Here is a 21,630-nt window from a genome sequence, read left to right on the forward strand (position 1 = left end):
ATAGGTCTTGGAAACTCGAGTCACACGCAGCCCAAAAAATTCAGAATTCTTCTATGAATACTTACTGATCTTGTTTGGGTTTAGGAAAATCTTTGCTTATACTTCATAATTCAACTCAGGCCCCTTAGGGAAGATTCATATTCTATAGTCACCTGCATATCTTGCTCAAGAAAGGGATGACTCTTTAGAGGCAACTATTATTTGGGGGTTTTGGAGAAAAGGTAAGGAGTCTGGAAAGCAGAAGACGAAGGAGACCACAGAGGCCCAGAACAAGAGAGATCAGAAAGATAAAGGGGAAGAGGGAGAGCTGGGTATTGAAAAGCCACTGGAGGACAAGGAGGGGGAAGACCCACTACAAAAGTGAGTCTAGTTTCTTGTTGCTTAGGATGAGCAAATTGCTCATCAGCTTTGGTCAAAGAATCTTTTAGTGAAGCAAATGTTGATTCAGAATTTTATTTGGAGGCCTCTGCACATCAATCAAAAATTGGGCCCGAGAAATCTTGTTCTCATTTTTTCTAAGGAGTCTGTGAAATGAACTATATTGATCAAATCAAATGTTCCCCAGGGTTGCCACTGACAGCCCAAATTGTCTTTGGCGAATTTGTAGCATTTAAAAAGAGAGGCATAAGAATAAAGATAGTGATGAGAGTACATATAAGAAGCAGTGTCTTTTTCTGGAAGAGGAAAGGTTTTAGAGTTAGATAACCCATGAGAACTGGCAATAGTCAGCAGGAATATAATGCTTGTGCACCTCGTGTCTGGGGCCCGCAACCTGACAGTTGACCACTTCTGAATGCAGACCTGAAAATCTGTGCCTTTTGACAGGTAAAAACCAGAAAAAATACTCTCTGTGGCTGAAAGGTGAGCTCTCAGGACACAAAGTCTAGATGAAGGAGAACTTTTCTGGTTTTATTGGTGACCCACAGAAAAGCTTGTCCAAGTGGATAGCAGTCTGGTGAGAACTACATACTCATTGGTCTGTGAGGCCAGCTTGAATAATAAGGCTTGTATGGCTTATGCTCATATTTTACTCTATGATTTTCTATCTTATGACAAACAACACTTTTAGACAGCACAACACAAAACAGTAACACAAAAGATACCAAAAATGATGAAAAGGAATGGCCTGATTTCACCAAGGATGCCAACCAAATGAAAAGCAATGACAAAACTCAGGTACAAAACTGAGAATAAATAGCCAAAGAACTCAATGCAAGAGAGCAGAGTACAGAATTCATGCTACCTCACAATGTCGGCACATACTTGATGAGCCTCAAGCAGCAAGGCATGGGGGCCTCTGTAGGTACCACATCTGGTCGAAGGCTGAGGCCTGCTGCCACAGTGCCTTGATGGGACCTCCAGGAAAACTGGAAATAAGACCACCCAAATTAGAATAAGTAAAACCTACTTTATTCAGAACTTGCTATGGTGAGGGAGTCAGCCATCACTACTTGCATTTGCAGAGACTCAAAGGCAGACAGGGAAGTTGGAAAACTGGGTAGTGGGAAAAAGAGAAGGCTTCAAGTATGCTCTGATTGGAGATTTGGGGCCTTCGTAAGCTAGGGTTGGGCTAACTAGAAGTTGGAAACCTATGTGATTGACTATGAGAGCATATTTTGTTCTCTGGTTGGTCCTAAGTTGAAAGCAGAGGCAAAAATTCGGGAAGCTCGTAGTTATTGATCAAGTCCTGGTTTTTCTAGACTGATTGCTACAGAGGTTGTGGTTTGGCTTCCCGGACTGTTTGCTGTAGATTGTGGGTCTGAGTTCTATTTTTATATATGATCTGGTTGTTGTCCATTAGTATATTTTCTCTCTCAAGTGCTTACCAAGGTTGAAGGTGGGGGAAGATAACTGACTACAAATGAGCAGGGGGGAATTTTCCATATCTTGATTGTGGTGGTGGTTGCCACATACACAAGCACTTGTTAAAATCATGGAATAGTACTTCTAAAAAGGATGAATTATATTTTATGTAAATTATAGCTCAATAAACCTGACTCAGAAAAATGAAATTAGACGTATTTGTTCTATGACTTTTTCCAGCGAAGTTCAACTCTGTTTATGGGAGTATAGGAGTGCATAATGAGTTCCACTTAGTGCAAGTAATGGAAGGAGAGAGAGTCAAGGAATTAAAAGAATTTGCAAAGGTGGGGATGATACAACACAAAATCAAGGCTATTCAAAGAGGAAAGTAAATCCAGGAAGGAACTTATAGATGGTATAAAAGAGGTGAAGTCAAGGACTTCAATGAGACAGAAGAAATTCATCAGTGAGGTTGATTGAGTCAATGAATTAGAAGGGAAGTCAGTGGTTGTTGGGTGGACCTTTGAAACTATGATTTCATAGACGGTGCAGTTCTCACTACTGACAAATTCTATGTTAGGCTGTAGAACAGTTCAAGAGAAGTAATTGAAAATAAGAAGTTCAAGCAACTGGTCATTCACAGAGAGGGATGGATCATTCTTGGGGATGGTAGGGGCAATGTGAATGACACAGTAGGTTCAGAGGAGTGGAAGAAAGAAATATATTTGCTAAAGTTATTGATAAATGAGGGAGATTTAACAAATGAGGGATAGTATCCACAAGGTTGGTAATGATTAGGAACAGGGAGTAGGAGAGGGGAATGGGGTCAGATTGCACAAGCCTCAAAGGAAAATTGTTTTTTCAGCTTATTTTTAAAAATGAGAGAGGTAAAATTTTGGAATGGAAATTACCTTGATCAGCGTACAGAAAACAATCATCTTCCTACCCAATCCTGATATATCAAGAGTGTTTGAGAATCAGCAGCCTCCCCTGGAGAAGGCTGTACCAGGGGTGTAGTATTCTTAGGAGACAGTCAAATTTCAGTCGAGGCAAGAAGCAGTGGTCTATGAAGATTGAGGGTGCATGGGAGTTATTGGAAAGAGCTAGGAGACTTCCTGAGCTTCGACTGCCTCCATGTATCGTTCTTGGTGCTGGTTCTTTCATTCATGATGCTGTGTCTTCTGCCTCTCTAGAATCTATACTCCTTATCTGTTATATCTGGCCATTTGGCTGTTTTCTAGCTAAATTTAATTTAATACACTCAACTCATCCCTTCTCCATCTGCCACCAAAGATGTGGATCTAACCATTTAGCGGGAGGAAGAAGGACCAGGAGGGAGAGAGGGAGGAAGTGGTGAGCAAAGCATGGAACAAATATTTTTTCTCTCATTTTAGATTATCAGCATTATTTTTCCCCTTCTCTTTACATGCCTCTTGTTCTATGCTTTTGCAACCAGTTATTACTGTTCTAAAAAGAAGATAAAAACATTGACATGGGAGCCGCATTTTTTTCTATTAAAATCATGAATTACTCTCAAAGAAGTGTTTTTCTAGTTCCAAATATTTTTTAGAAATTTAGCCTTCTCTGTCAAATAACTGAAATGCTTCTGAACCATTATTTGTATCCTCTTCTCTTTCCCTCAAGTCCCAGAATGTTAATGCAAGAGTAAATTTTAAATAGGTAAAATAAGGATTAGAAAATATGAACAAATGTTATATTTGGCTGCTTAGATGACTAGAGATACGATAGCAACTTGGGGCATACTCGTATATACATGACCTTTGCAATGCTACAGTAAAATTCTCAATATCACAGTAGCTTATTAGTGCACTAATAAGCAGAGAGGTAGAAATCTTCTGATATGGATGAATGTGTATATTTTCAATATTCAGGGTATTAGGAAAGCTTTTACTCTAGTCTCTGGAAACACAGCTTTCCATATCTTAAATTAATTATATTTCTAGCTCTACTGAGAGCAATGATAATTTTTAGCAAACAAACCAAGGTTGCTTTAACTCGACCCAGATACCCTGACAGACAAAAGGGCAGTCAAACTCACTTCCTCTGTTACTTTCCATGAGTCTAATTGATTTCCACAAAAATTGTTGTTACAATGCTGTACTACTTCATGATTTTATTACTGATTATTGCACCAAAAAGAAAAAAAGAAAGCAAGAAAAAAAATAAAACAAAGAAGGAAGGAAGGAGGGAAATAAAGAAGGAAAGAGAAAAGGAAGGAGGGAGGAAGAAAGGAGATAGTTGGTGATGTGTAAGCAAAGATATGCCCTTCTTAATATTATTTCCATTCCTAAGCTTATCTGTAATGGACTGCCTGTGGGATATCATGGAATTGAGTGATTGCTTGTCAATTCAAACAGTGTAATCTATATTAAAAAGAACTTCTTAAAATGTAATTGATCATTGCTGGTCAACATAGTGGAAGCAAAAATAAAATATCAGTCCTATTGATTCCTTTTTTGTTCAGGTGAATAAAAACAAAAACACAAGCATGGAGGTGTACATAAACATAATCTCACATACATCTCTGAAAGTAATCATATTTATCATCCTTAGATACATCCCACATATGATGACAAAACAGCTAACTGAAGTACTTTATTATTCACACAAGATAATTAAACACACGAGATGACAAAAAGAGCTATTTGGGATTATGATTTTGCTCCATGCCAATAGATAATTCTGACAGTAAAGTCCAGAAAAGTTATCTGGGGTGATAGAGTTTTGTTATTTATCATAACAACTTGAAAGTTTAAGGTAGTTCTTAACTAGATATTTAAGTTCTCAGGAAAAAAAAATAACTTCATTGTTTAGCATTGCTATTTTTCGGGTGACTAAAAGCTGTAGTCAAACCACAGCAGGCAATGAACTGTCTCGTTAGGAAGAAAAACCTATAAAATAATAATTTCAGAAGCTATGTTTATACAATAAAAATGGCATGTTCATAAAAGTCACAAAACTGTATATAATACAAAATGAATGTTATCATATTAAAAATAAAATTTATAAAATGTATAATAAACTATTTCATTTTGAGATAGAATCCCTTAATAAGCAGTCTAGTCAGTTGGTTTCCTACTGTCACATCTTGTCAGCATATGACAGACATTCAGTGTCAGACCCTCAAAATGTCAATGCCCCTTTAATTGAACTAGTTTAGATATGTACAATTTCTAAATTAAATTTGGATTTGCTCTGCCTGGATTATTCTCTCACTTAGAGACACTCTCATTTCTCTGCCAAAATCTAATAGAATACACTTTCCATAATCTTTCTCAGATTACACACCCAGGGCTCACAAATTTGAGTGGCATTTAATGTTAACAGATTTCTTAAAAGGAACAGAAAACGAACATACTGTTAGAGACTGGTGTGTCTATTCACAGTTATCATGCAATATCCTCTCTCTCCAGTCTGCTTCTCAATTCCCTACTCCACTAGCCCCAGGATTCTTAATCTCCCTTCAAAGAGAGCAAACTTGCTTTCAGCTGTGCTGTTCACTCTCTCATTGCACTCATTTCAATCCAGGGCATCCTCACCCCTCATTGGCCTGTTTCCCACATTTGCTAATCTCCATTCTAAACTCACTCCTTGTGATTGTGCATGAAACTGGGAATCCTCTCCCTGGTCTAACAGGCGAGTGTAGCAAGAGAGCTGCATAGGCTTAAAGTCAGTATAATAAAAATCTGTGCTGTATTGTAAAGCAGCCACGTAGGCCTCATAAGCCTGTGTCTAAATAACCTTGCAACCCCTCATGTCTCATGACCGAAGATACCAGCAGGACGAATCAGCAACAGGAAGAGATAATGGGTACCTCGCTCTCACATTTCCCAACTACATTTCTTAGAGATTGAGGAAAAAAGTAATGACCTTGGTCCTTGCCTCCCTCTACACATAGCAATACCAACATTACAAGCCTTGTTTGACATATAACCAAAAAGCTCGTGTTCTTGTTATCCTTGAAGTATATGACTATTAGATATGTAAGCCCTTTCCTGCACATACACTGCTTTGTTAAAAAGTATACAAACTGCATTGAAATCTGTAGGCCTTGGAGCAGTTCCTCAGGATACTCTGTCAGGCTGTTCCCCAGGACTTGAGTTCCTCACTTTGATTATCAAATCAACTCCTTCATTTAACCTTTACCTAGACTCTTAATTTCAGTTGAGATGTTATTAGAACTCACAATGAATTGCACAACGAGAATGATTCCTCCACCTCCTTCCCTTGATTCCCAAAAACCTGTCTAAAAGAAGTAACACATTTTCCCCTAAATCGCATGCTCCTGGGTGATGTTTTGCCAGAACTGGCCTCTTCTTGGCTCCACCTTTTTACTTCTATTTTCAGTATCTCCTCTGCTGAAACTGCTCAATACAGCTGTGACATTCTATTTCCATTCTTGTTTGCTATTAACCCATATTCACTGCTTACTTTAGCATCTGGTTTTCGCCTTCCATAAATTATTTTGAAAAGTGTGTCCACTTCAACAATCATATTGAGAACTTATTTAACACATTAAGCTAAAAGATCTTTTAACCTTCTCTACTCTAGAATGAGGGTAGGAAAACAATAGTTCATAGCTGAAGTCTGGTCTCTTTCTGTTTGTTTGTTTGTTTGTTTTGTGAGGAAGATCAGCCCTTAGCTAACATCCATGCTAATCCTCCTCTTTTTGCCGAGGAAGACCAGCTCTGAGCTAATATCTATTGCCAATCCTCCTCCTTTTTTTTTCCCCCAAAGCCCCAGTAGATAGTTGTATGTCATAGTTGCACATCCTGCTACTTGCTCTATGTGGGACGCGGCCTCAGCGTGGCCGGAGAAGTGGTGCCTCGGTGCGTGCCCGGGATCCAAACCCAGGCCGCCAGTAGCAGAGGGCGAGCACTTAACCGCTAAGCCACAGGGCTGGCCCCTCTTTTTATTTTTGTAAATAAAGTTTTAATGGAATCCAGCCACGCCCACTTGGTTGCATGTTGTTCTATGACTTTCTCTGACAGCAAAGTGAGTAGTTGCAACAGAGACCACAAAGTCAAAAATATTTACTATCTGCCCCTTATAGAAAAGGTTTGTAGATCCCTGTCCTAGAGACTCCCCAAATCACTAATCATAGAATCATTACTAGCAATGAGTATCTTCAGAGGGAAGGTCTGTGAACCTCTCTTTTAATAGCCCAGGAGATTCTTTCGAGGTGGGTTTTGAAATGTTTATTCTACCCTAAAAGACCTAAAGACACAGGAAAGGAGCAAGAGCTTTGATTCTCTGTGGTCTGAGCCAGTAGTTCTCAAGCGTGGGCCCTGAAGTAGCAGAGTCAGCCTCACCTGGGAACATCTTACAAATGCAAATTCTCGCCCTCTGCCCCAGATATACTGAATCAAAATCTCTGGGGTGTGGCCTGGCAGTATGTGTGTTTTAACCAGTCCTTCTAGAACTTCTGAAGCATACTTAAGTTTGAGAACCATTTCTCTAAGTCAAGCAATTAGTCTTACCTCACTGAGAAAATCTCTTAGCAAATCACCCAGTTTCCTTTCTGTTTCTTTCTCAATGTATATACATAATATTGTTTTGTATCTTTCCTCTTTGTGTTTCAGATGAGAAATTTGTGTGCCTTTGTAAAGATAACGCCTCCACTAGTCTCTTAATCCTGTATCTTTCCCACTCCTCCAATACTTTCCTCTGTGATTCCTTCTCTCACCACCCCACCCCCACCTTCCTCTTATATCTACAAACTTAGTATATACACCAGCTCTGTCTTTGCTGACAGATATTCTCAAAGCATGCCTTCTGCCTTCTATTTCTTAGTTAACATCACCCTCCAACTAGTTGTCTAAGGGAGGAAACAGGAAACAAGGAGTTTCCTTGACTTCTCTTTTTCAAAGGTGTCATTTCTGATTACTGTTAAGACTTACTGATTTTCTCTCTTAATTAACTCGCCGATTCAACCCTTCTCCATCCCCATAGTCACTGTCCTGTCTAGGCCAGAGAAAGCAAGTGCATGGTCCTGAGTTTACAGTAGATGGCACAGATTGACTGTCTCTCTCTATCGCACAGAGCCCAGATTTGGCCTCACAATCTTTCTCAATTTAGCAGTGTGGACTAGCATTACCAATTGATTACTCTGATGCTAGTTCATGGTTCTCAATTTCTGGGCTAAGGAAAGACTGGTGTCTGGCTGGTTGCATTAGAGTCACCTGGACAACTTTCACAAGTACAGATTGTAGAGACCCATCATTGACTTAGTCTCTTTTGTGGTAGGAACTGGACATATTTTCTAAAAGCTCCCTAGGACATTCTGATGAGCACACTGGCTTCAGAACCATTTTTCTGGATGAGACCCATTGAAGCCCCTGATCTAGGAATATCTCATTTTGGCTGTTGCAATAGCCTCCTGAGGGGCATTCTTATCTCATATCTCTCTTTAAAATTCATTTTTCTGGGCCGGCCCCGTGGCTTAGTGGTTAAGTGCGCGCGCTTTGCTACTGGCGGTCCGGGTTCGGGTCCCGGGCGCGCACCGACGCACCGCTTGTCTGGCCATGCTGAGGCCGCGTCCCACATAGAGCAACTACAAGGATGTGCAGCTATGACATACAACTATCTACTGGGGCTTTGGGGGAAAAATAAATAAATAAAATTATAAAAAAAAAAAATGTCATTTTTCTATATTGTGTCAGGGTGACTTGCAAATTTTTTTCTAAACTCAGTTATAGTTATCTAATCCCCCTTTTACAAGATTTTTATGCTTTTCCATTAAATATAGAATGAATTAAAACTTCTAACCATGGTGTACAAGGTTACATCACTCTTTATTTCCAGATACATATTTTGGATAGTCTTTCCCTTGTCAGTTGTCTGCAACACTCTGGCCTTCCTGACTATTTACTATTCTCTCAATATGCCATGGAACCTGGCACCCCTAAACAAAGGCATTTAGGCTACTCTCTCCATCTGAAATATACTTCTTGTGAAATACACTGCTTGTGTATATCCACCTATCCAATTCAAATGGGACTTTCATTTTTTTTTCTTACTTTGTTGTCCTTGTTCTTGAATCTGGCTCCTCTGAAGTGATGGGAAGTTTTGAAAGTAGCAACAAAACTATTTTTTAACTTAAAATCCCCAAATCAGTGCCTAGAAATTAATAATCCCTCGATTAACGTTTGCTGAAGTGACCATATTTGAACTAATTAGAATTAAATATGTAGGGGGACATTCTAAGTGCAAATCTTAAAGCTGTTATATGCCCATTCGTGTAAGTGGGATAAAATTCATTAGATAGTAAATGTTTTGATTGCATTTTTCCCTCAGTAGCTCCAGGACTGACTAGCAGGGACTATAATTTCTAGAGTCTGTTTTTCTCTTATCAACCGGCCATTACAAACAAATGAAGATTCATTTTTCTCTTTCTGTTTCCAAATCCAAGTCTCCAGCTGAATTCCAAAAAAATCCCAGTTTTCTTTCTGAGAATTTTAACTCCTTTGTATTTAGTAGATGATCCTGTGAGTCTTCGCTAGAGTGAGAATTACGCACTTAGAGAACTAGGAGACAACTGTGAAATACCAGGAAGTAATAGCAGAAAACAGATGTGGCATTCTGGCTATTTTGTAGAACTGTTTTAGAAAAACTGTATGATGAAGAGATAATAATGCCCATGGTAACACTGCCTTCAAATGTGGAAGTTGTCATCAGATCAAAGTTGTCTAAAAATGTATACAGGGAGCAGAGGGATTTAAGTACATTCAGAAATAATCTACTGCTAGGATTTGTAGTTGAAAATGTCATGTACAGACAAAAATAAAAAAATAGTAACCATAAATATTAGTTTTTCAACACAAAATACTTTTATATTTCTCCCTTTCTATTTCTCCTGTAGTGTTGACAGATTTCCTTAAATGTATCATTTCTTGTCTTTTTTCCTGTAATTGCCAATGACACATATGTGAGACAATTGACCAGACTTAAAATGGTGGCCTAAAGTCACGGAAAAGGGGAAAACTAATTGACAATGATGAGCACTGAGAATTTAACCTAATATCATTTATATCATATATTGAGTATTCATCATCTATAATAGATATTTTCTCACACGATTCAGAACATTCTTATCTGATAGGAATTTCTCTAAAATCTCAGCTAAATGCTCATAGCTATTTGATGTCAGAGTAACAAATAGTACTTTATTTTTACTTCTCTCCTATCATCTTGCTCTATTCAGTAGAATTGGATAAAAACCACAACAGCAATGTACCAAGTAAACTACCATAGTATTTTGTTTGAAAATTTTTCAAGGATTTCTATAATAATTGACAACACATATGTTGTAGCAAAAAAAGATGACAGCAATAAGTTCAACTAATATATTTATTACAAAATTCAGCTGCCTAAAAAAATCCAAATTATCCCATGGAAACGTATATTTTTCTCAATTATCAGTAAATTATTTTTCTATTTTATATTCTGGTTGTTTTATCTTAATTAAATTTGATTTCTTCAACCTGGAGCTAAAAAAAAGGAAAAGAAAACTTTTGGACTGCTTGCAAATGCCAGTTGACAAACCACTAAGAATCAATCTTCTAAATTTGGTATTAAATGAATCACGATTACTGAAACTGAGTTTTGCTTGTTATATCTAAATGTCAGGGAAAAAGATTTTCACCATCTCATTTCTCCAATGTCCCTTGCCAGTGACTATTTAACCTTTGAAGGCACTAGATTGTAAAACCAAGGAAAACTTAATAATACTTAGAATGAAAGATGTATTTGTTATTGTAAGCCCCCAAATTAAAACCTAGTTGTAGATTAAATGTTCAGCTGTAGATATCATTATTGGAAATGTGAATATATTAGTCTTTTATAAACAATGCTATAAATAATTGTTTACCAAGCTTTCCAAAAATTCATACTTAATCCCTATGAAAAATGGGAGAATGTGCTATAACACTTATATGCATTTAAGACAAATTGAATTATAAATGTTAGTTAGCTCTGATTCTCTGCCTGAGGGAAAGCAGGCTTCATCATAGGAGAATGGAGAGTTAGCAAGATACTTTATGGAGCTTCTGAACGTGGATATTTTCAAGAGCTTTAGAGGTTTGTGTCACCTGTTTTCAGTGTGTAAGGTTTAATTTCCCTCCATAACTTATTTTTTCTTAAAGGTTTTTCACTTTTTATTTGTAAAACAATTAGACTTAATAAAATGAAATAAGTAAAGATAAAGAAAATAAATCACGGAAATAAAGGAAAGGTAGCACCAAATAAAATAACAGAGGGATAGAAAAAGATATTACAGAGAAGGAAGTAGTTAGATTTACATACAGAAAATGGGCAAGAATTAGAAGAAAGGAAAAGCTAGAAGCCATTAACAGAATATCTTCAGACACATCTGTAAAGGTGATTGCTACTGGTGGAGTTAACCAAGCTTAGTTGGTGAAACTCTGGAGTCCGTGGTGATAAGTTACTTGTATATCTTCCTTGTGGGTAATGTCTCTATAACTGATTCTACCCTGAGAGGTAAAAACAATGGGTTTGTTATATCTGTGATCCTCCCCAGTGCATTGTATAAAGGAGATATACAATATATGCTGCTGGTTATGAAATAATAGTCTAAATTGTTCCTACTCTTTCTTTCAAAAGGGAAATATATTAAATGTATAATTTATTAGATTGTCCTCATTAAAAAGGATGCCTACTATATGCAGAGCATTGATCATGGTAATTAGATAAAACAGAAATATTAGAAATGGTTATTGTCCTTAAGAATTAACAGAGATACTTAGGTAAAATATAAATATGAGTCATTGCTACTGAAAGATAGCAAAAATGCACCCCCCCATCAATATACATGGCAATGTTACTTTGTAGCTCTCCCCCTCAAAAGATGGAGTCTATTTTCCTATCCCTAGAAGTTTGGCTGAGCTTGTGAATGGCCTGTTCTCATGAGACCCTGCTCAGCTACTATGTAAACAACAAGCCTGGATTAGCTTGTTGCAGGTTGAGAGACACCGTGAAAAGCAGAGTCAGCATATTTGGCCCAGCCAAGGTCTCAGAGACGTGAGAGAGCCCAGCCAAGATCAGCAAACCTTTTTCTTGATTCATAGTTGATAGCATATTCATGAGTAAGTAAAATTTGAGACCAGCTGAGCCTGGACCAGAAAAGAACTGTCTAATTGACCCATAGTATCATGAGTCAATGAAATGGTTGGTGTTTTAAGCAAGTAAGTTTTTGGAGTGATTTTTAATGTAGCAAGTGCTAACTGATAAAATGCTAGAGAGGGAGGTTAGGGCCTACCATTTTCCTTTCCTCTGAAAAGATTTTGCTTAGCTGGCCATGATATTAAACTAAGATTTTTGCAGTCAGAAATCATATTTATAGAATGAATATGATTTTTCCATTCTCAACTTAAAAAGCTAGTCAAAACAAATATTTCACATATCAGTATTTTGTCTTATACTTGTTTGAGCCTTCAGTAAAATAAAATAGGATGGGATATCCCCTGCTCTGTGTATTGTATTGGAGAATAGCAGTAAGAAATTAGTCAAGGAATAAGCCAGGTTTTAGAAGACAACCCCTCTTCTTAACTATACCGCTTCTAGAATATTTCAGCCAACAGCTACAAAAACTCAGGAGAACTAACATAAGTAAAATAAAATTAATACTAAATACTGCAATCTGATACGCATAGCACTCTTCCCTAATTCCTTAGCATAATCTTTCACTAGCAAGGATACGCATTTTAAAAATTAATTCTCCAAAACATACCTGAAGGCTTAGAAATATGAGGTCTCATCCACTTTAGCAGATTCAGAAGCCAAAGAATCATTACTGTTTTATTAATTTTCTGGTTCTGGAGAATGGTTAATATTTTTGAAATAAACAATGCTAGCTACACTACAATAGGGGAATATGACCTCTCCTTACCTCCACTCTGGACTATCATGACAACAGCCCTGTGTCCTTAACTTTATGCCATGATGGTTCATATTAAAGACCTCAAAGAAGACTTTTGGTCAGAAAGTCAGAAAGTTTCATTGTTCACCTCCCACACACTCTACAGGAAATGACTATATCTAGATTTTGTAACTTTTCTAACGCATACATTTTATTTTTAAAAAATAAATGTTATTAAAATAAATAATAAAAATATTTCCACATAATAGAACGTCATGCAGCCATTAAAACTTATTTGAATAATATTTAATGAAATGAGATGATGTTTAATGTTGTAAGATAAGGAGAATGTTAAAGTATATATAATATGCTTCAAAATAGGTAAAAAATATTTGTATATGTACATTTATACATACATTCAAAGATATTCTTTTAATATGAACATATGCCTCACAAAACACTGAACGCATGTCAAAATGCTAGTAGAGATTATTTTTCCATGTTAGGATTATGAGTGATTAAAAATATTTTTATGGCGTTAAAGGCACAAGTGAATTACATGAAGAAGTGGCCCAGATGTCCACATTCTCCACTTCTGCTACACTACCTTATCTCTCCCAGTCTGCACCGATGGCTTCATAGGGGAGTTCCCTACAATCAGTTGACAGAGGAAAGAAAACTTAGGCCTGGATTATAGATGGTTCTGAATACGCAAGCATTGCTCAAAAGTGGGCAGCTACGCACTACAGCCCCCTTCCAGAATATCCTGAAGGACAGCAGTGAAAGCAAATCCTCCCAGTGGAAGAACTTCAAACCGTGCGCCTGGTTGCTCATTTTGCTTGGAACTAGAGATGGCCAGACATGCGATTATATACTGATTCACGCGATGTGGCCAGTGGTTTGGCTGGATGGTCTGGGACTTGGAAGGAACACAGTTGTAAAGTTGGTGATAAGGAAGTCTGAGTCAGAGGTATGTGTATAGACATCTCTGAACAGACAAAAAAATGTGAAGATGTTTGTGTCTCATGCCAATGCCCACCAAAGGGTGACCTCAACAGAGGAGGGTTTTAATAATCAAGTGGATTGGATGATCTGTTCGGTGGAAACCTGTCAGCCTCTTTCCCCAGCCACCCTGTCATTGACCAATGGGCTCATGAACAAAGCGGCCATGATGGTAGGGATGGAGGTTATGCATGACCTGAGCTGCCCATCATGGACTGGGTGTTACATGACACACCAAGCCATATAGTTGGGTGTACACAACTTTTCTATTCCTAACTTTTTATAAATTCCTTAAACTCAGCTGAAATGGAAGCTGTCCCTTATTGGAGACATGAGAATTGGGTAAATCATAACTCACTATAGTCTCCTGAAAGTTTATCCTCCTTCCTTACGCTCCCACATTACTAAGCTGTTTGGTGCTTTCCATTAATAGTCACTGCCTGCCCACCTTTGTTCCTGCTTTTCCTCTACTTTCGTCATGTTTTCCTCACTTCTTCATCCTTCTTTCACTTATCTTTGAAGATTCATCTTAGTGATTTTTTTTTTCACTCTGTCCTTATTACTCAACTTGTTCTCCTTCTAGGCGGAGCTAACTGTGCCCAGGGCTCCTATATCAACTTGTTTATAATACTTATCAAATTGTGCTGAAAATCCTTGCTTATGTTAATGTTCCCTCCAATAGTCTGCAAGCATCTCAAAGGAAGGGCTCAGGTGACTCACATTTTTATCAAAGTTTAGCATAGTATCTACTCAAATAATGTTATAATTTGTTCATTCATTCATTTATGCATTCACCCACTCAGAAAATTTTAATCGAATCATGCAGTTCTATGTACCTATACCAGAGCCATGTATTAAATGAATAGTAAATGAAAGCTTATAAAAATGCCCCTTTCCTTCAATTGCTCATAAGCTTCGTGTGGACAGTTTCTGCCTCTTTCATCTTGTAGCCCAAGTAAATGCTATAGACATTCAAGAAATGCTTATCAAAACTATTGATAAATAAATGCAGATACGTCATATAAAGAATGAAGGTTTTCTTGCTGTTTTTATATGAGTGCTTCCTATGTTTTAACTCAGATCATGAAGATATCTTTGAAATAAGGCATCACACGTGGACTTCTAAAAAAAGGCACTGCATGAACCATTGCTGTTTTCTAAAGGAACAAGGAAACTCCGAATGAACTGAAGGACAGCAGCCCATGAGTGTGTAAGCCAGCTGCAGCAGGATTAATAATCAACTGTAGCTAAACGTGAATAAGTTCACATTTAACATGACACCAGCACCCCGATAAGAAGCAAGGGATTGATTAGTCTCAGGCAATGATTAGGATTTCTGCTTTAGTGACTTATAACACGTTTGCCGTCATTAGGGTCTTAAGCATTGTTTTAATATGAGCACAACTGATTATACAACCAAATTAAGGGCAAGTTATTGAATTACATGTATATATTTCTTCTAGTTTTTCCGCTTAGTTTAAATGGTACATTTCCACACTCAAATGTGAAATGTTTTAATGGGTGAATTCAGAGACAGTGACACTTTTAATCTACCAGGACTTTGAAAAATAAATCAATAGCTTCTAGTAGTGGAAAGCTTCTGATGTAATGGATGCTTTGGATATCAATTTCTAATTCTGTGTGTCTATTTCTTTCCCTGAAGCTTTTGGTCCACTTCCTTATTGTAATAATAAGTGGAATCTTATCTATGTAAGATCTGTAATGTATATTTATAATACTCATCCAGAAGCTTCAACTATTTGGCCATTGCATCACAAATATATAGTTCTGAATTATCAAATATTCAAACTAAGCATTTTTTAGGACACCATCATAGCAGAGAATAAGCGTACACTTGAAAAGAGGCATCAGGTTTATTACCAGAACTTCTTGGACCTTTTTAGATTTATTTTAAAGTTAGTATTTTATTTTATTTTTAATTAGAAGTGGGAGGCAATTTAATGCGTTCGGTGCTTAGGACTTTGAATTTCTTATTATAGTCCTGCAAATATGGCAAGCAACTTTTGCTATCCTGTACTCATTCTCATATTATTTATTCTTCATATAATACCCACCCTGCATATTCTCTCACTGAAATTCTAACCATCTTTTAAAATGCAGATAAATCCCTTAATCCAAGAAGTCCTGAGTCAAAATTCTTAGGTAAGAGGCTTTTTGTGCCAAAATCGTTTATTATTTACATTTTTAATTTTAAGAATTAAAACTTCAATTTTGCTTCACATAATAGTGATTAGTACATATGTCTTAACCACTTTTATAAGCTTGCAAAAAATAAAAATTATGTCTCGAGATCAACAATAAACTTTTTGAACTAAGAGGGAGCTTAGGGCCCCACCTTCTATAGCTGATTAACCCAAGGCTCACAGAATTTATTTCTCCAAAATCTAAAAGCTGGTGGGGTCAGAATAGAAACACTTTTCCTGGTTTCTGATTCCGGACTCTCTACCAAACTTTTTTACACAGTAATTTCCACATAATGAATATTCAGTAAATGATTGTTGAATTTAACTACTTTTAAATTTTGAATAACTCAAGACAATTCATAAATAGTCTTGATAAAATATTTTGGAATGCAGTTTTACCTTCTGTTGATACACTCATGTCCAGTGTTCACATTTACCTTAAAACCATGGTCATTTCGGGGCACATGAGATTTGTTTATTAGTTGCTTTATTCTCTTTTTTTTTACTCCCCAAACAGTGAAAGTAGATTACCCCACAAGTCAGAAATGCATTACATAACATTAAAATAAGGGAAAAGAACAAGAGCCAGGTAATGAATCAGAAACCAGGCTAAGACTAACTACTCATCTGAATATAAATCAAATCTTTGGACCTCCTGGACATTGAGGCACATAGAGGAATACAATGTGCTATGTCACCCTCATTATTAATCGACGGAACGGGATCAGAAAAATACAATGCAGTGTTTTCCAATACAAATTATAAGGGTTTTTATTTGATGAATCTTTATATATAGGACATTAGATAGTTTATTGAAAGTTACTTCAATAGCACTTTTAGAAAAGCTCAGAGATGCCATTTATATTGCTATTTTTTAAGGTATCCCCTTAATAAAAGGCAAAGGCATAATGTTACATCTTTTATTTTGTGAAGTCAGTTCTCATATAATATACAGTTCTCATATAATAGACATATAATATATAATTCAGGTAGCTTTCAGATAACTTTTTTTTTTTAAATTTAAGGTTAAGAGGTTAAGAGCGTGTGTTGGAAAATCTAATGAGTGAATAATTAGCATGTTTTCTTTAACTGTCAATTGTGTCATTATTTCTTTGGATAGGACAAAAAGGTAAATAATTTAAAATGAAGCTATTATGGTTTGGTCCTGAAATACAAATAAAATTCTGTGTTATTTATGAATGTATCTAAATATTAGGAATGTAGTGGCAAGCCTGACACTTGCTTTTAGAATTCAAAGTGTCCGACATACTCATGTGGCCCATGTACTTCTCCATTGGGTTTGGCTACGGGAATTTCTTCAGGCAGGACCAAGTCTTTCTCAAGTAACACCATTTAATCTGCTCAAATGTTTGAACAAGTACTTTATTGAAGTGCCCAGATTCTTCATCACAAAGCTTAAAAGGTATGATCTTGAGTTTGAGGGGTTCTAAACATCAGAACTGTAGTATTCTAGATTTTGAGAGATAGATTCAATGTTCTCCAGATACCTGCCAATCATTTGAAAACTGATTTTGTTATCAGCCATCCAGAGTAGGCTTGCTTCCGCCCTATTCATTGTAAATCTTGAGATTGGTAGAATGTAGGACGTGCCTCTGCCCTATTCATTGTAAATCTCTGTAGAGTTATTGATTTTTAAGTTAAAAAAAAAGCTTTTATCCTACTTTAGGACACATAAAGGTACAGTTTTCTCTGTTGGGATTTCATTTGTAGCATCCAGCTATTACGTGATATTATGAGAAGGATGTGGAGGTATCATCAGAAACACTTTTCTACATGTGGTTTTTGCCAATTGACTCAAACGCTAATGACAGATCAATAAATACTATGAGATGTTGTAAGTTATTCCTAGTTTCTCAATACGTGGAATTAGAAAGTAGAAATTATCATTAGGAATGAACATAATGAGCCTATAGCCCTGCAAGGTTTGGGATAAAGAGGTCCAGAAAGGCAGTTACAAAGAAAAAAATTAATAACAATAATCCCAAGTTATGAGAAATTCTGTAAGAATAAAGCTCCAACTCAAAGGAAAGAATTTTGATAATTAGGTAAACCAGGTTCTTTACATCAGCCTCTAACACTTAGAGTCATTAGTTAAATGAGCAAAGGCAGTGGAATTGTGCCCTACCAACAACAGATTTATTGGTCTATAACCACAGGAGCAAAAATTTGGGTGAATTTGTTCAACTAGGCATTGGTAGAAAATTGCACCCCTGTAATTCTTCTTTCTTAATTTATATCACAGACAGCTTTGTCTCCAAATATCATTCATTTTCATAACTAATGACAAATACAATCCCTCCCGCTAAGATATGTTTTAAAATGATATGGTGCTTATAATTTGCATGCAATATTCACCTTGGCAATATTTTGTTAGCTTCAGGTTTTTGGTTTTATCTTTGTTGTTGTCGTCACTGCTGTTTAATTTTGCTTTTATTTTTTGTTTTGCTTTTTTCCCTCCAAATACTCAGATGGCCATGGACTAGTGATGTCAATGAGAGGCGAGTTAGGAGTTTTCAGTTCTCTCATCTGTGGGGACATATTCCATTACTCACATAGTTATTCTGTTATTATGGGCCCTCTAGCTGTAACTGAATTTCTAAGCTTTCCTGGTTGATGACAAAACCAAAATAAAAATAAAAACAAACAAAAACAGCCTCCTCAAGGAAAATGTGAACTGCTATGGCAGACAAAATCTGGAATACATTCTGAACATTTTATACTGTGTAACGGTCTCTTCCTGCAGAATCTCTAAACAGCATCAGGCTATAACACCCTGTAGTCTGATAAAGGAGAAGTGTGTCTGGAATTATTTAAAGATATTGAACATTGGTATATCCTGTATGCTGCTGACTTATTCCTTCAATTAGCCTCATTCCTTTGTTCCATCTACACATGTCTGAGCATACACAACCTTGCAGCCACTGTGCTGGGTAGACACTGCTAGAATAAAATATGAATAAAACATATTCTGGCAAGAGCCTTCTATCCTCTCGTATAGGTAGCATGAACATCAAAAACTATTTATTTAATTCCTGTTAAATATAATACTGCAAATCTTATTAGTGCCACTTAGGAACCACTATAAATGTCAATTTTATTTCCATTAAGAAGCGTCATTGAGGTGTCATTATGACATGTCTATAAGAGGATTCTGTAATTCTGTCAGGATGCAGGAGCTATGGCAGTGGCTCGACAGAACAGATCTCTGATGGAGCTGCAGTTTCAGTGAACACCATCCAACACATACCCCTACCCTTTGTGCAAATGTCTTCATTTGAATATTGACTTGGCATCAGGGAAACTTCTGAATGACAACTCACCATGGGAGTCCAACCATGTCTGAGTTTCATAGATTATAAAGAACACAGTATAGTTCTCTTTAAGAAATTATAGTTTGTTGTTTTTCAAATAGAATAAAATTTTCTAGAATATTAATCCTAAGAAGCAGAAAGATAGCATCATCAACTTGTCCCTAGGCACCTGTTTTAAGCACAATTCTTCCCTGTTTCGTTAGAACAGGTAATACTGTATCACTTATTGATATTTCCCAGGAATTGTGATTTCTTGTCTATTGTTGACTGTCTTATAGAAAAAAACCTGGAATCCTATGAATATCACCAGAAATTCACCAAATAAGCATTTATAAAAGAAATATGTATCATCCCAAAACTGTTTTTTCCTCTGTTATCTACACACACACATACACACACCATTTAACTAAATTTACTTTGGAAACCACGAAGGACCTGACATTTCTACTTTAATTGAACCAAAACCTCTTCTTAGAGCCAAAAGAGTTGGATAACTTTCAAACAGTATGCTATCCAAAATCCATCAGAATAAATTCTTGAAACTCTCACAGTAAAACATATAATCATTCCCAGACCACTTTTAGTGTGTAGATCAGAAGTCAAGACTGTTCACCATAAGGTTTGATTTATATTGATACACACAGTAAATTTTTACCAACAGTTGAAAAATTGGATTTTTAATGTAAAAAGATGTTTTACATAAAAATCTAGATTTTGAAATTCCCTTGGCAAATCAGAAGATATGACTACAGTGGGTACATATTTTTGCTATATAACAATTGCCTCAGTCTTATAGGGTGTTATTTTTCCAGTTTGTTCTCATATAAAACTCTGGTGTGTGTTGATTCTGAGCCACTTGTCATGTTCCATCTTATACCTGGCTGGAGTCATTCATCTGCGCCCTTTCACTGGTCTTTTAGGCATTTTGAGGTGTGGTCATCACCTTGGAAACTCATAGAATGTCACCCAAGATGTTAGATAACAGAAGGTCTTCACATCCGAATTTACCCATATTCCAGTGTTCTTTTTTTTTTAGACAAAAATGTTTACCCTCTCTCTCCTTGAAATTTTCTAGAGTTACTTACATTCTTTCCTTTTTATTTGAACCTACATTTTTATTATGCAGACAGGATTCAAACAGATTCTTATTGAAGATTCTTCCCAATGCCTTATGATTTCGCATGTAGCTTTTAACAGTACCAAAAACATGCTCCTAAGCATCTCCTTTCACTGCCAAGAGTTCTATATTTCAAATGTATTACTCTGATTTCATTCTTATTTTCTTTATATATGATATATAGAAACCTTCTTTGTGAAGGTATTGAGATTTGGTTACTGTTTTGCCAACGGGTTTTGATGATGAAAAAGATTAAAGTTGCATATTAATGTTAAAGTCAGTGCAACAACAAAATCTGCTATATAAGGGTTCTCACTGTTTTGCCTTCAGGATTTTGTTGCACAGCATATAATATGTTGATACATTATCTGAATGTATCTATTTGCAATGATACAAATTAATAGAATAGATTTATCATTTTTATCAAGTAATGGAAACGAGTACCCTCCTGGGAAATAGGACTTATCTCTGAATTAAGGCAATTAAAATTATGCCACTGAACCACACAACCTTAGTTTTGTGAGGTTATTTAAAATTGCTTCAGGTCAGATGAAATACATTTTTAATGAGTAGCATAGAGGGATGGAAGTACTTAAGGATATAACGACTTCATGGCAAACATCATTTTGAATCCCTGTTACAGTATATATCGTATCAAAAGTAGTCCTATTATTCACTTCTGATGGGAAAGTTATACTTCCACTATTATCTAGGGCTTTCCAGAGTAGGAGCTTGTAGTGTTCCAAGAACAATATAGAAGAATTCATTGTGCTTCATGATTTACTATTGATATGCATTTCCATTCTTTTGTAATTGTGTATGGACGCATTTTAATTTATGAGTTGCATGTACAAGTTTCCTTACATACTTAAGAATGTGTCTTTATGTAATTTTAGGAGTGTGTTTATTGATATACTTTAGGAAAAAAATTTGACAACTTATCTGACGACTAAGGAAATTAATGATTATTCTAAATTATCCTGTCAATACTCTGGACTGAAAAAATATTTAGATTAGGAAATATATGTGGTTTAAAACATCCTGAAAATGGGTATAATGGATTGTATTTTTTTATAAAGATGCTGGAATCATATGTTCACTGACGAGATAAAAGTGACATTGAAGTCACTTTATAGAATTTTTGCATAAAGAATTCACATCTATGGTAATGTAAAATATTTTTAATTTATAGGGAAAATAAGGAAATATAATACTATTTGTACTCTATATCTGTGTTGTCATGATATTAATTATTTTGAGGAAAGATATGTACTA

This window comes from Diceros bicornis, chromosome 10 (assembly GCF_020826845.1).
Source record: "Diceros bicornis minor isolate mBicDic1 chromosome 10, mDicBic1.mat.cur, whole genome shotgun sequence".
In the NCBI taxonomy this organism is placed as follows: domain Eukaryota; kingdom Metazoa; phylum Chordata; class Mammalia; order Perissodactyla; family Rhinocerotidae; genus Diceros; species Diceros bicornis.